The sequence below is a fragment of the Procambarus clarkii genome, chromosome 2 (assembly GCF_040958095.1).
Source record: "Procambarus clarkii isolate CNS0578487 chromosome 2, FALCON_Pclarkii_2.0, whole genome shotgun sequence".
In the NCBI taxonomy this organism is placed as follows: domain Eukaryota; kingdom Metazoa; phylum Arthropoda; class Malacostraca; order Decapoda; family Cambaridae; genus Procambarus; species Procambarus clarkii.
In genome coordinates this window covers 53159003-53174502 of record NC_091151.1, presented here as the reverse complement: position 1 = coordinate 53174502, position 15500 = coordinate 53159003, and positions in this window count along the sequence as shown.

Genomic DNA, 15500 nt, shown 5'->3' with positions numbered 1-15500 from the left:
TCTCCCAGCTGACGCCAGTTGCGGGAGCCACCAGAGAAGAGCTTCTATTAACTACAGTTTTATGTATATATGCCATTATATGCATATTTTACTCATGTTTATGTAGTTTTCTCTTCAGTAAATTTTATCTACTTTTATTACCGCTTATATATGTCTCCTCCATCTCATTGAGCATTGTGAATAAAGGACATTAGATTGCACCATACTAGTGCTGGTATTAAATAGAAGAGAGATCGCAGGGAGGCAATACTATCAAATTTGAAATAAAATTGTTGCTGAAACGCAGAGAAGATTACCCAGCTGGCGACCGAAATAAGAGGTGAGAACTGAGGTAACGGCCAGAGGTCAGGCAAAATTTTGCATGTGTAGGTGGGCAGGCCTGGTGGGGGTGTTGCACATTGCAGGATAGAGCTCGAGCAGTGTGCGCTGGGCTTTCTCTCCCTCTTGGATCCAAGGGCAAAGAGTGGCGACTAGACTTTAGGCATGACTTGGAAGCTCTCTGGGTTTGGTCAACGTACCCACAGAAGAGGGAGTGAAGACCAGCGGCATGTGGTTATAGGATCATTAACATACATCCCGTCGTTTAACTGTAACTCCCGTCACACAATGTCAAGGTGAGCGACGCATGACAATTGGCGACCTTGCCAGGATTCGTTAAGATAGTGTTGCAAGGATTCGTGGAACAAGAAACAGTGTTGCCAGGATCCGCTAATAAGAAACAATGTTGCCAGGAACTTAGTGAGTGCAGTGACAATGTTTTCCAGGTAGTGCAGAGGCTGTAATAGTGAAATTAGTGTGGTGTCGTCGTATTTGCTCGGTGACAGAGATGGAGGACGATAAAGTGAACATGTTCGTTGAGACTAGGGATGAGAGCGTGTTAGGGGAGTGCACCAAGACCCAACTCCAACTGGTAGCAAACCACTTTGGCATCATCTTGAGGACTCCAAGGTGGTGGAGTGCTGGCTGGAGATTATGGTGCACCACATGGCTCAAAAGGAAACCACAGAGGAAGAGCCGTCCCAGGCACCTGCCAGTGTGGGCAGGACCCGGAGCAAACAAGGAAGCAGTGGAAGATCCTGTGGCAGTAAGAGGAGCATATAACTGGAAATAATGAGGATGCAACTGGAAGCCCAGCTGCGTCAAGAAGAGAGTGAGGCACAGCTGCGACGAGAGGAAAGAGGCGCAGGTGCAGTGAGAGGAAAGAGAGGCGCAGGTGCAGTGAGAGGAAAGAGAGGCGCAGGTGCAGTGAGAGGAAAGAGAGGCACAGCTGCGACGTGAGAAACGAGAAGCACAGCTGCGACGTGAGAAACGAGAAGCACAGCTCCAGATGCAACGGGATGAGATAGAGGCAAACAAAGAGGTTGAGTAGAAGTGTGTCGAGCACGGGCTGATTTCACTACCTTCTCGACGGGATGACCTCAAGGTAAGAAAGCATTACTTGTCAACTTTCGAATCTCATGAGGCCGAAGCGTTCTTTGAACACTTTGTTACGGACCCGAGCCCAGCGTCGTAGCACGGAGCTGTGACGACAACGCCATCTGTGAGTCAGCTCCCGAAACCCCCTCCAAATGGACGACGCCATCTAGCGAGGGCGGGATATACCGGCCACAGGGGCTGGTTTCCCGTCTTAATCAGCTCGTAACGTAGCCGCTGCTGACCTCTGGTGAGGTGGCGCTTAGACAGCAACGCCATCTATGGAGTGGATAGGTGGATGTTTGTGTCTAAGCCTGTAAGTGAGGTGCCCTAGAGTGTCCCTAGTACTAATGATGTGTCTGATTACAGAGTCGACCTGGGACTGCTGTATTGGATGATGGATCAGTCTACCCAAGGCAGCCAAAGTCTCTCCACGTGTTTGCTGCAAAAGTTGTGAGTCACCCCCGGGCGAACACTGAGTGTGTTAGCCTGCCTGTGACGTGGCAGTACCAGGAATCGTCTTATCTGGGGGCTGGCTGGTGGAAGAGACTAGCCACTGTGGTGCGGAGAGAGGAGAGTGATCTGCGGAATCATACGAGGCTCCTGCCTAGGGTTCGCAACCCTAGTATTGGTCGTGGAGTGGCCTACACAGCGGAGCTGATTGGAACCTGCCAGCTACAGGCTGGATTTGTGGTTGAAGGACTCCACGACAGTGCACCCAGTGGGACTGTGATTTGGCTGGCCTGTGGCCAGGGTAGATTTGCCGAGAGAATCAGAGGATTCATCGTGGGCCACAAAGAAGAGAACCAGGGCTACTCGTCTTGAGCACTGTGGAGCATCCTGTGTCTTCAGAGGAAGACTAATCTGTATATAATAAGTGTAGTTATAGCAACCCCGCATGTGACTGTGATATATTTATGGTGGTGGTAGCAATATATATACAAAAGCAGTGCATTTGTATCCCTTCCCCTTTAATTTACTTGCATTACGGAACGCACCCCCTTGAAAGCCACTACTAACTTGGGGCCGGATACCCAAACTCTAATAACATCAGAGAAGAACCCAGTTGCGACCCAATAGGGCCGTAACACACTTCGAGAGGATAACAACGTTGAAAGGGTGGCCGGAAGATGATTGGGCTGCACTCGCAACCTGCACCCAGAGCAGGTTGACTGGTGAGGCCCGGGAAGCCTACAACATGCCTTGTAGGCATGTTGTAGGCTTCGTATCTTGCACACTCCTCGAGGAGTGTGCAAGATACGACTCGATTAAGAGTGCTGTACTCCATTCGTTCAGGCTGACTCAGTAAGTGTACCGGAAGTGGTTTAGGAAGTGTACTAGAGCGCCGGGAATTTCATACGCTAAGACTGCTTGGGATATGTAACGAAAGTTCTTAAAATGGTTGAAAGCCGAGAGTGGAATGGGCTGATTAGATCATGCAGCTGATGATTATGGAGAAATTCATGTCTGTACTCCACCCAGAGCCGAGGGACAGAGTAAGGGAAGCAGGCATAAAGGATCTGAAGACAGCAGCTGATCAAGCTGACATGTTGGAGGAAGCATTAGGCTTTCTGAGGGAGACTCGACCTAGGCGACCAACCCAACAGGAGGACGACTGCTTGTGGAAGAGCCGTGCAGCTGTAGAGAGTGGGTATGGATCAGGTGTGTCGTTCCACTCAAGTAATAAGACCCTAGCCCATCAACCTCTCAACAGGATCATCATTTTTGGAAAGGCAGTGAACCTCCCTCTGAACATTACACCTTTGGACGTTTCATCCCATCAAGTCCTATCAGACCTTGGGTATCCCCCCCTGTTGTTTTTTATAAGTGCCACGGTACTCATCATGTCTCAAAGTATTGTCAACATGACCCTGTGTGTGGGCTCTGTGCTGGAAACCATGATACGAGGTAGTGTCCTCACAGGGACCCCCTACCATTGAGGACTCCTCCGGTCCGGAGGTGCCCCAGGTGTTTGTGTCAAGGAGTAGATGTTTGGCATCGGGGCTGCCCTCAACACCCCGCCCTCTTTAACATGAGCAGGAAGCCAGTGGCGTCTGGTCCAGTCATTGGACCAGTGGTGCAGGAGGTACCCAGCAGGAAGCTCTTGATGTCACCTCTGGTAAGCAGTTTCCAACCATCGTCAGACCAAAGCAAATAAGCAAAGATACAGAAGAAATTGACCGGTTAAAAAAGAAAATTACTGAACTGGAAATTAAAATAAAAACATTAGAGACTAATTTGCCCAGTGATAGTGATGAAGAGAATCATGCTAGTGATAGTGATAAAGTAAATTCTCCCAGCACCAGTAGTGATGCGAGTGATAATCTTACAGCTGTTGAGGCTATTACCTATCGTTCGTTACGGCTCGTGACCCTACAGCAGCCAAGCTTTAATTACGTCTAGGGATACGAGAAAACTGCTGTTCTCAAGAGCGGGTCACCAGTATAACCCCTTGATAAGTAATGAGCACATAAATAAAAATCTTCCTTTAGGACTGAAGAATAGATACAAAATATTATATAGATATATATTCAAGACAGTATAATATAAAAACACAGATGGTAAAGTTAACTTATACAACAAACCAAAAGTATTGTCATCTCACTTAATATAATATAATAAAATATGGCACAACAAGAGGTAAACAGACTTATCTCCCACATGTTATTCCTTCGAGTCCCGTTCAGCTACTGATTCTCGCTCTGTCGCTTACCCCTAATTCTCTCCCGTCTGCCTCATCCAGGATGAGGGATGGAAACTAAGGACTTTTTAATATTTAAAACTAATTGAACAACCACTTGTTCTCAAAACACATAAGACTGCAAATTACAGATAATAGTTACTTACAAAATATATAAGTACAAAACCACCGGCTTAATTGCAGAAAATAAACAATTACCTAAACTAATTAAAAGTGACATCTGGAACTCCCAACTGAACAGGTCCAGCTTCCCGAATTTAACAGGTATTAGACGTGTGCAAAGCAACCGCGCTCCTATCTCCACTGACGCTGCCACACCACACGATAATTTACCAAAAACACAATGTGTGTACATATACAGGCAATGATATAAGGGAACAAAACAAGTTATTTTAAATTTATATACGTATTCTGCTAGGAGTACGTAACAGAGGCTACGCCACTTATCTCTATGGAACATGAGTGTCAAATCTCCATGGAGAATGGGGTTTTAGTAGTCATTGATCTCTAAGTGACACCCCCACTAGATCATAATGGAACCCTTGAGGTGGTTGCAGGTAAAGAGTTCAAGAAAACACCAACTGCTACTCAGGTAAAAACGCATCGTACGCAAAAGTGATATTACTCAGGACACACGGGGCAAAGTTGCTTATGTTGTCCAGGTGTTTAACGAGCTTAAATGTTACCTTAATACCCTTAATTCCCTTGGTACTTAACCATGGCTCATCAAACAAAAAAATTAAGTTTCTTTCCTGGAACATTCGAAATGTTTATCTTCGGATAATTGACGTAATCTTGTATACTAAAATGAGAGACGGGGATGTGATCTGTTTACAGGGACCATATACGTCCACAACTACCAAGAAGGTCCCACCCAGTATACCTGGGTATATAGCATACAACAACGATATTGGAACTGGTTTACTCACGTATGTTAAGAGTGGATTAATCTGTAAACTAATTAAAAATCCCAAGAGCGATAGTATACATTACCAAAAATTCAAATTACAAACTGCAAATAGCCATTTCCTACTGTATAGCATATATGAACGATGTAGTGTACTTAAAGCAGACCTGCTACCGAAACCTACAGGTAACTCAGCTATGTTATGTATGGGTGACTTTAATGCTCGTCACACTGCTCTTGGTGATGTTCAGTGTAACAATAATGGAAGGGTCTTCTTGAAATACCTTACTGATCATAATATTACTGTGTATGATACTGATAAACAGACCCATTTATTGGGAGATAGGCTGGATTATGTCATTGGGTGCAGCCTAGCAGAAAGCAACGTCAACGTTAAGCTCATCTCAGAACTAGTAAGTGATCCTCAAATCCTCATCCTACGATTAAAATTAACATTCCAGACAACCTTTAACCGCACTTTAAGGCTTATGTACACAAGTGGTACACTGAGTATACACCTGTATCAGTGGACCACTTTTACAATGATCTTGTCAGTATCATTACCAGTTATTATGATACCTGGGTTAAATCAAAGAAAAAAAAGAACACTCTTTCTTCCTCATGGACAGAGGATCCTATTATTATTGCAGAGCGAGCTAAGTGCTTCAGCTGCTGACTGTTATAAACGAGACAAAACAGCTGACAATTTACTTGCATTCCTTAATGCCATTAGAGATTTTCACGAGCTTAAGGGTCAAGTTAAGGACACATTGTGAACAATTCCTTCAAGGTATCAATAGAACCATAACATTATCGGAAATGTGGAACAAAATTAAAAACATTACCAAACCTTCAACCCCAGTTCTGCTTCATCATACTCCTGCAGAATATGCTGACATGCTCGTAGCTCAATGGTCTAGTGTCTCACAAATTTCTTCCTTACTCCCCAGATATACAGCAGCATTTAAATAATACCAACATTAACAGAAACTTTAATATTGAAATAGCACGTTCCTCACCAGATTTAACAGATCAGTTTGCTATAATCCCCTTTGAATTAACATCAGCATTAGGGAAACCAAAACAAACTGCCCCTGGTGAGGATGGTATAACTTATAACACATTGAGCTTACCGAGTGACGTCCCTAGCCACCCTCTGCTTGACCTCTATCAAATGAGCCTCTTACAAGGTATCTTTCCAAAGAAATGGACACAAAGTCTCATAGTACCAATTCCTAAGCCTAACTCTCCAAAATTCAGACCCATTCCCTTACATCTTGCATGTGTAAGGTCATGGAGAGAATTGTTCTCAATTTTGTCATGTTTCAGGTAAAAAAAAAAAAACTAGCTCCTAACCTATATGGGTTTATGCCCAAGTGTAGCACACAAACATGCTTTGCTGAATATTTTGTAAACTCCCTGGATGGGACACAGGCAGCCTTTATTGACCTAAAGTCAGCTTTCGATGTAGCGAATGGCGAAATAACAATAGAGCAACTTGCTGAATTTGGAATCAAAGGTAATCGTCTGAGTTGGATAAAGAGCTACCTATCCAACAGGCGTGCTAGTGTCCTATTTAAAGGAGTTAAAAGTATAAGAACAGATGCATTCGAACTAGACACACCACAAGGTGATGTCCTAAGCCCTATGCTCTTCAATATACTTATGCACAAACTTATCCATGCCAAACCTGTACAACCTATTGAAACTGTTATAAGTTATGCTGATGATATTTGTATTATGGTACACAGTAAACCAAGACTATAAGTATTACTTGATGCATTCTCCAAGAAAGTAGTAGAATGTGGCCTCATAATATCTTGATAAAATAAGGGTTCTTATTCCCCATTCTCTTCATGTTAATTATACTATTAATGGAGTGCCCGTGGAGACTTGTGTGTCTTATAAATATCTTGCAGTCGAGGTTAATGATACAAATCTCATTAGCAACCTGTGCAAAAAAACTTGTTGAGCGTCTTAAACCTCTCAAAATTCTCGTGGGCAAAGGATTTGCCATTAACATAAAATATGCTCGTAGTTTTTATATTGCCTTTATACGGTCTGTTGTTGATTATAATGCCTTGCATCTTCTTAATTTTTCTCCTAAACAATTACAAGGCCTAGATATAGTTCAGAATGATGCCATGCACATCATCCTGGATAGTCCTAGAACTGTCAGAATTGTTAACATGAGAAAGGAACAAAAATTACCTTTCATTTACGAAAGAATAGTTCTACTTGGTCCGCCAAAACTTTGAAAAGTAATGGTCCTCCTCCCCCCCCCCCCTCTTCAAATTAAATTGAGATACATTCTAAACAATTCTGACTGTTCCCTCAATCCGCCGCAAAAGCTCCATACAGTGTGTGGCTCACTTGTTGTGCCTATAATCTTCTGAAACTGAATGTGTCCCTTAATCCTGATAACACTGTTCATTATATTCCCCCTTGGAAAGATGTGCAGGTCACTTTGCATTATACCTCCATCAGTGTAACAAATGTATAACACTGAAATTATGAGTTGTATAACATTAGAAGCTATCGACAGTCCTCTTCAAGATCTCAAACCGACTGAATCCTACGCTCTTACTGATGGCTCTGTGCAGTTAGGCACTGGTAAAACAGGTTGTGCATGCGCAGTATTTAAAGGGAATAAAATGATCATGTCTAGTACACACAGACTGAACAACTGGGCATGCACGACACAGACTGAGCTATCGGGTATTTATCTAGCCACTGAGTACCTTAAGCTTAATGGTGGTGGAGTGATATTCTGTGCCTCTAAAAATGCTCTGTAGTCCTTAACTAAACCATCACAAAGTATGTCGGAAGTTGCTTGTAATATTAAATGGAATGTAATTTTTGCCAATGATAATAACTATTGTATAAAATTTGTGTGGATCCCATCCCATGTTGGAGTTGGAAAACATGACTTTGTAGATCGATTGGCCAATGAGGCTTGCAGGAAAGAAAACATTGATTATGACTTTGGACTATCTAATGCAATTATTAGAAACATACAAATTAAAGAAATTAATTCAGATTTAGAATAACTAAGAAATGGCCAGAGACCTGAAAGCTGCAGCATTAAAAGCTATGACAAGTTCTGTAATAATAGTTATTTGTATGGTCAGCACAGTAACCGGACCAGGCAATGTAATGTAGTCATTGCGCGAATTCGCCTTGGCTATAGACACATCTGGCAGGTTGGTGAGGCTGAGTCACTACCAGAATACTCAGATTGTTAACTCTGTGATAAATCTTTAATGCATTCACTAGAACACTATATTGTTGACCGTAGAGGACTTTAGACCTCCTGGCCTCCTGTACCACCAACTGTGCAACTTTCATTGACTCAGGTGTTCTGGACAACATCCTAACAATTTATCCAAAATTTGCTTGTCCATTTTAAAGAATGAAGAACAATTTTATTTATATTACTTCTAAGCTGCATCACTTATGAACACATCCCTGTCCTTGCGTGGCAGTGCACAACAGTTGTTTTCACATATTCATACATAAAAACATTGATTGCAACCATGATATACATGTGCTTCAGCCTACAGTTTAGACTTATTGTCTTGTATATGACCCTCGGTCCTGTGTGAAAGTGAATACCAGCATTATCCTCACTTTAATAAGGCTTAATTAAAATCCTCAGATTAGGCAAAATTGTAATTAATTTTGTCAATAAAGATGTTAATAATAATAAACCCTAGCCCAGGTAAGCATGCAAGAGCCTGTGAGGAAGTTTCCGAGTGGCAGCACAGGTAGGAGCTATTGTGCAAACAGCTCGACTAGAGTGTTCGTGTCGGTGAGTCCAAGGAGGACCCAAGGTACAGCGTCTGCCGGTGGTGTAGCCAGGGTGACTGGTGGTGGGTCGCCCAGGAGAGGCGGCAGAGGTTTTAACCGTGGTGTAAAAGGAAATTATGCCCGTGAGTTTGACAAGCACCAGAAAACTATGGGCCTGATGCTAGAAGGAGAGGGTGTTTACCCATACCCTGTACTATAGTAGTCCCAATGTCAACGGTTGGGAGTTAAAGTTGGGTGAACATCCCTTCGTTTTCGGTGTTACTGTGAAGTTCGGGGAGTTAAACCCTGTAGAAGTTGCAGTACTTCATGATTCGGGTGCTGACATAAGCATGGTAGCCAAGGATATTCTTCCCAAGGATTTTGATGAATCACCTGTGGGAGTGGTGAGGATATGCAGTGTGGGGGACGAATACAAGTTACCATTTCACGTGGTGCAGCTGATTGCCGACTATGGAGTCGAGAAGGCTATCGTAGCTGTAGTCCCTAGGTTACCCCTGGAGCATGTACAAAGGGTGCTGGGTAACGACCTCGGTGGAGGCAGGATACAAGCCAATTGGGCCAGGAGTGCCTATGTGTCAGGCAGTGGTGTAACCATGCCAGGTGAAATGTCGGTGGACTCAGGCTGTGGTGAGGAAGCCAACCACACCGATGATAACGTCGCCAGGGAGGACGACGACGAGGGAGAGTGCAGAGAGGTCGTGGAGAACCACAACGAGGACCAGCAGGGATTAAGCCTTATGATGCATGTGGAGGAATAGTGAAGAGCAGCTGTACAACCGCCTGGGGCGATGGAAGTGCTGTATGCCGCATTCTCTCCACCTAAAATTGTGAGTAAGGTAAGCTTAGTGGGTGAGTGAATGGCTGTGAGCGGCAGAGTGAAGGAGCCACGCCGCAGTGCACCTATGCCAGCCGGATAAATAGTGGTAGGGGTAAGAAGAACCACCGTGGCGAGGTGAGCCACAGTGAGGTGATTGAACTCAACCTCGAACCGAGTAAGACGTCTCCAGGGAAGAAACTTTCTTGGAGGAACGAGGTGTTCGTCGAGAACAGTGAGATGGATGGTAATGGAATAGTGATAGGAAGAAAGCCAGGGAGAGGTATACCCAGGGTAGGCGCCAGCCTAGGCAGAGGGGTACTGGGGTCAACGTAAAAGCCTAGTGTGGAAGAGAGAAGTTGCTGGATGAAGAACAGGTAACAGCTGTCGCTGTGAGGAGATAACGCACTTACAGGAGAAGAGGAACCGAGAGGAGAGAAGATTGGCAGAGAGAGAAGAATGTGAGAAAGCATGGAGTACCTGTAGGACGAGGTGGAAGTGCTAGGGTACCTCAGAGTAAACAACGTAGTGGAGGTCCTACATGCACTAAACCTTGCAGAGGTAACGAGTCTTTGGAGTGTACTCGAGGACACGGAAGGAGGACCCTTAATAGGTGTTCTGGGAACATCCACCTCACCCGGTTCTATGCAAGGTGGAGGTATAATGATGTGAGTGACTGGCGAGATGGTAAGAGTCAAACCACCAACTGGAAGAGTAGCACTTCGGGGATGGAGGTAGCAAGAACATCGGTTGTCCTCTCCAGTGCTGGTCATTCAATATGACTTATTTTAAGGGGGGGGGGGTAATGTTACAGTGCCCTCTCCTATATTTTCCCTTATCCAGCAAGAAGAGTCATATCTATACATCCTTCAGATTCCCTGAGTTGCAGGGATTCATTTGACAAAGGTGACTGCTAGCCAGAATACTTATTCGGGTGCAAAATTTATTTTATTCTATTTTTGGCTTGCAACGATTACAAAATGCTTAGTGCATAAAAAATAGCGACAGGACAACAAAAGTGCGCCAAAATCGTGAAGATGCCAGCAGGCTGGTGATTGGCTGGCAGAGGTCACGTTATAAGGTTAACCAATGAGAGCCCGTCCCTGGGGGCTGTGACGTCCCCGGGAGGCCAGGCTCAGGGCTTGCAGACTGCCTGGCGCTCAGATTCACGGCACTTGGTTGAGAGCGGACCTGCGCCGGTTAAGCGCTCGAGTTTGGAGGTCCAGGAGCCTCATCCAGTGGAATATTGCAGCCTGACTTATTCACAGTGACTACAGAAGACTACAACACTTCAGAGAAATGCGAGGAAGCCGAGCTCCAGCGATTTAAGGGCACTGAGGACTGAGCTGATAATCTTGGAGTGAGGAACGGCGACGGCAGCAGTGAATGGACCGCCACCAGCAGAACTCCGAGGTGCTCAGAGCTGCTGTGATTGGATCACTTCCACTGGGAACTAGAAGGGACAAGTCACATCCGGATCTATGAGTATTTGGTCTCGGTGACGGTGCGATCGAGGGAGACGACATGAGCAGGAACCAATGGCTGGGCCAGCGATCAGGAACTGCATGTTAAGGAGTGAGTACGTGCATCTTCACGACGTCTAGGGACCTGTAACTCGACCGGACCGCCCAGGAACGATGTGAGGGCTCGAGGACCATGACGCCCATCGGAATCCAGATGTCTGAGGTCACGATATGTTAAAGGTAGATCATTATTCCCTCCCATTGTCCCTTGACAATTAGACAAGATAGGCCAAGAAGTATATATAGGTTGTTACTAGAATGTCTATTGATTCTTAGGAGTAGATTAGGCTGTAGGGTAGCTTGCATATGTTATCTACTGCCTAGTGAAGACAGCGAGCGGCGTGAGTGGCCGAGCGGAGATGACTGTGTCTACGGGAGGTGAAGTGGCTCCTGTGAGGGAAGGGGGGCCCCGAGACCCCTTTAAATTCGCCCAGTTCACGCGAGCTGCCGGCGGTCACCAGAGAAGCACTGTTGTCACCTATTATATATATAAATATTTAATATATATATTAAAACATATATTTAAAACATATATTTAATATATATATTAAAACATATATTTATATATATAAATATATATATTTCTCTCATGTCTATGTAGTTTTCTCTTCAGTAAATTCTATCTACTTTTATTATAACTTTTAAATGTTTCCTCCATCACATTGAGCATTGTGAATACACTGTATTAAATTTAAAATAAAAGCGTTGCTGCGACGCAGAGAAGATTACCCAGCTGGGACCGAAATAAGAGGTGAGGAATTGAGGCAATGGTCAGAGGTCCGGCAAAAATTTGCACGTATAGATGGGCAGGCACGGTGGGGATGTTGCACATTGCTGGATCGAACTCGAGCAGTGTGCGCTGGGCCTTCTCCTCTTCCCCGTTGGGTCCAAGGTTAAGTAGTGGCGACCGGACTTGAGGCATGAATTGGAGAGCTCCCTGGGTGTGGTCAACGGTCCCCAGAGGAGGGAGTGAATACCTGCAGCTTGGGGTTATAGGATCATTAACATACACCCCCATTGTTTAATTAACTCCTGTCACACAAGGCCAAGGTGAATGACGCGTGACAACCAAGTGAAGGATATTCTGCCTGCCTTCTTAGACCAGTTGGCAGGCGTACACGATCCCAATATTATACACTGTGCCACCGAGTAAGCCTCTTGTGCAGGCCCATCACTCCAACCACAACCCTCAAAATTATACAAGCAATCCAACTGGGATGGCCACATTGTAGACCGAGCTGCTGCAGAGTGCCTGGGTGCTGCAACAACACATGACACTGCTCGCCTCACAGCAGTAGCAGCCCCATATACAGGTAACTTCCTGTTAGCAACTCTAATGTCGGCAACTGGCAGACGTCTCACACCACATGCCCTCTGAACTGTTGTGGCTCTCCGCCTTGCTGCCCCAATCTACACCAAATATAAGTATATTTGCAGGGAGGTGGTTGCCAACAGGTGCTGCCACCATGGTCTACTCTGCCAAGGCACAGAGGGATGGCACTCGAGGCACAGTGAAGTTATCATGATCAAGAGGAGCCTCACCACAACTGGATGCCCAGCTGAGACTAACGCCCCGTAACTCTGATTCTCTTATAGATCGCCCAGATTGTATCACAGTGAGCCCCTGGAAGAATGTCAAGCACTTAGTGTGGGACTACACGTATATATCAACCCTGGCTAACACCTGCATCGAATTTAGTGTTGCATATCCAGGTGGCGCTGCCACTCAAAGGGAATCAGTCAGGTCCCGTAAATACAGAGAACTGGATCACTACTATAATTTTGTCCCCATTGCTTCCGAAATACTCGGTGGCTGGGGTAACAGTGCCACCAGTTTTTTTTAAGGAACTGGGTTCTAGGCTAATTGAAAGAACAAGAGACCCCTAGAACTTCCAGCTTCCTTTTCCAGTACCAGAGGGGAATGTACAATGCATTCGGGGTACCTACCCGCCATCTAAGGAGCTGGGGGAACTCGACAACTTATGATAATAAACTCTGTATCTTATATGTAACTCCTCTTTTGTAATAAAGTTTAAATAAAATAGGCACCAACATATATAAAGGGGGGGGGGGGGTTAGGAGAAGACAACATGTGCCAGCGCAAATGGGTAAACGACAAGGCAACCCCGGGTGCTGCATATGCTCTTCTTCGAGGCTAGGGTCCCTACATACAACCAGAGGTGGTACCGTCCTATATATATTGAAATCCTGAATCCCCATCAGCTTGCAGTAACACGTGGGCTTGTCAGTAGCTCTTCTCGAGGTACAGCAGCCGCCCCCTCCATAACCAATATTAATGATCCACTCAGTGGAGGCGAGGGTGAAGGACCTCAGAGATGCGTGTTGGGCCCCCGTCGCCCCCTGTGGCTTCTGTGGCATCCGCCGGAGGCAGGTGTTGCATAACAATGTTGGTCGCTATTTTACGAACCACAGTCTTTCATTAACGTCTTTATTTGTAATTGTATTAAGCAAAGCAGTTTGTTATTGCTGTCTTGTAGTTTGGAGCATTAAAAGCTTCACGAAGTCACTTGGTATGATCTTTCGAGGTAGACGTCATTGACAACCAATTATATGCTGCATCAGGCGGGGCACTTGCGGAAAGATACTTGAAACTGCACAAAACATTTGACAACATATAACGCTTCTGGCAACACTAACAAGAGAAATTTAAAAATATATGAATGGAAGTTAGTCTGGTAGGAAGAACGGGTATAAACACAGTTTGGTCTGTGTAGTATATCTAAGTTTTGTATAACATTTGGGATGAAAAAACATTAAATTTGGGCCAAAATTTTAAAAGATGGTATATAAATATCTTTAAATTGTTTGGTGTCTCAAGTTCTTAATAGAAGATCTCGAAGACACATTCATACTGGACACATGGGTATCCCTTTAGAGATATATCCGTTTTAACATATTATATACAACTGAATCAAGGTAGATATATTTTTCTTCCAATGCCTTCTTCAATTTATTCTAGAACAAACTAGGCACATGATTAACGCCGTTGTATTTTAATATATTTTTATCTATCAACAGGAACCAATGTGGTTGGAAATTTCTTGCATTGACCAATTGGTGATGAGTTGATTGATCAGCCTATAATCGTTCAGTATCAGTAGGGCTCCTGAAGATGGAACGATGTCAGCCAGGTACCGAGCCGAGTTCTCACGCTAGTAGTCTACAAAAGTACTTTTATAATGGTATTGTACAGATATTGTTGTACAGTTTGTGAGTCCATGAAGTCTGATTTTCCAAGATTCATCGGACATGAAGCTCGCCTAGTACTCATCTAGTTGTGCTTGCGGGGGTTGAGCTCTGGCTCTTTGGTCCCGCCTCTCAACTGTCAATCAACTGGTGTACAGATTCCTGAGCCTACTGGGCTCTATCATATCTACATTTGAAACTGTGTATGGAGTCTGCCTCCACCACATTACTGCCTAGTGCATTGATGTTAGGTTAGCCACTCAGGACCTTCACTACCCCCAAACTGGAAGTTTGACTGTGAGTACACATACCTCAATGACTGTAAGGCAAAGAGGTTGCTGGAGCGAAGCATCTTATAGCTCTCTGACTTTCAAGAGTGAACTGGTGCAAGCTCTGAGCGCAATCTTTTGTTCACGCAGGAGAGAATAGGAACAGACTACTTCTGACTCCTGTTAGCTGCTTGAGAACACACTAGTGTCTCAGCTACAGTCATCTGGGAGAGTCAGATTTTTTCCTGAAGATATTCGGGGACACGTCGTCTGTTTATGGATTTTTAAACACTACAGTGCACTTTTATGACACTGCAGACTGCTGCAAGTGTTCACTCGTCACCTAAAATGTTTGGCTGCATAATTATTCATATGCGTATTGTTATATGTAAACCGATAGACATAAGTACAATATTCAATTTAGTAAATAATAGATATTAATTTACAGTGCAACATTAAATATGATTAGGTTCAAGGGTGCATCACAATACCCTTGAACCTATTTATTTATTTATTTATTTTATTTATACAAGAGTTATTACATTCTTGTACTGCCACTAGCACGCACAGCGTATCGGGCAGGTCCTTGATCTTAATTTTCCCTGCTATACGACCCGCCAAATCTTAACAACCTGGAGGCCAGATTCACGAAGCAGTTACGCAAGTACTTACGAACGTGTACATCTTTACTCAATCTTTGATGGCTTTGGTTACATATATTAAACAGTTTACAAAAAAAAACTTCCCATCAACTGTTGTTATTGTTATAAACAGCCTCCTGGTACTTTGGAGCTCATTAACTGTTTAATAATTGTAAACAAAGCCGCCAAACATTCAGAAAAGATGTTTCGGTTCG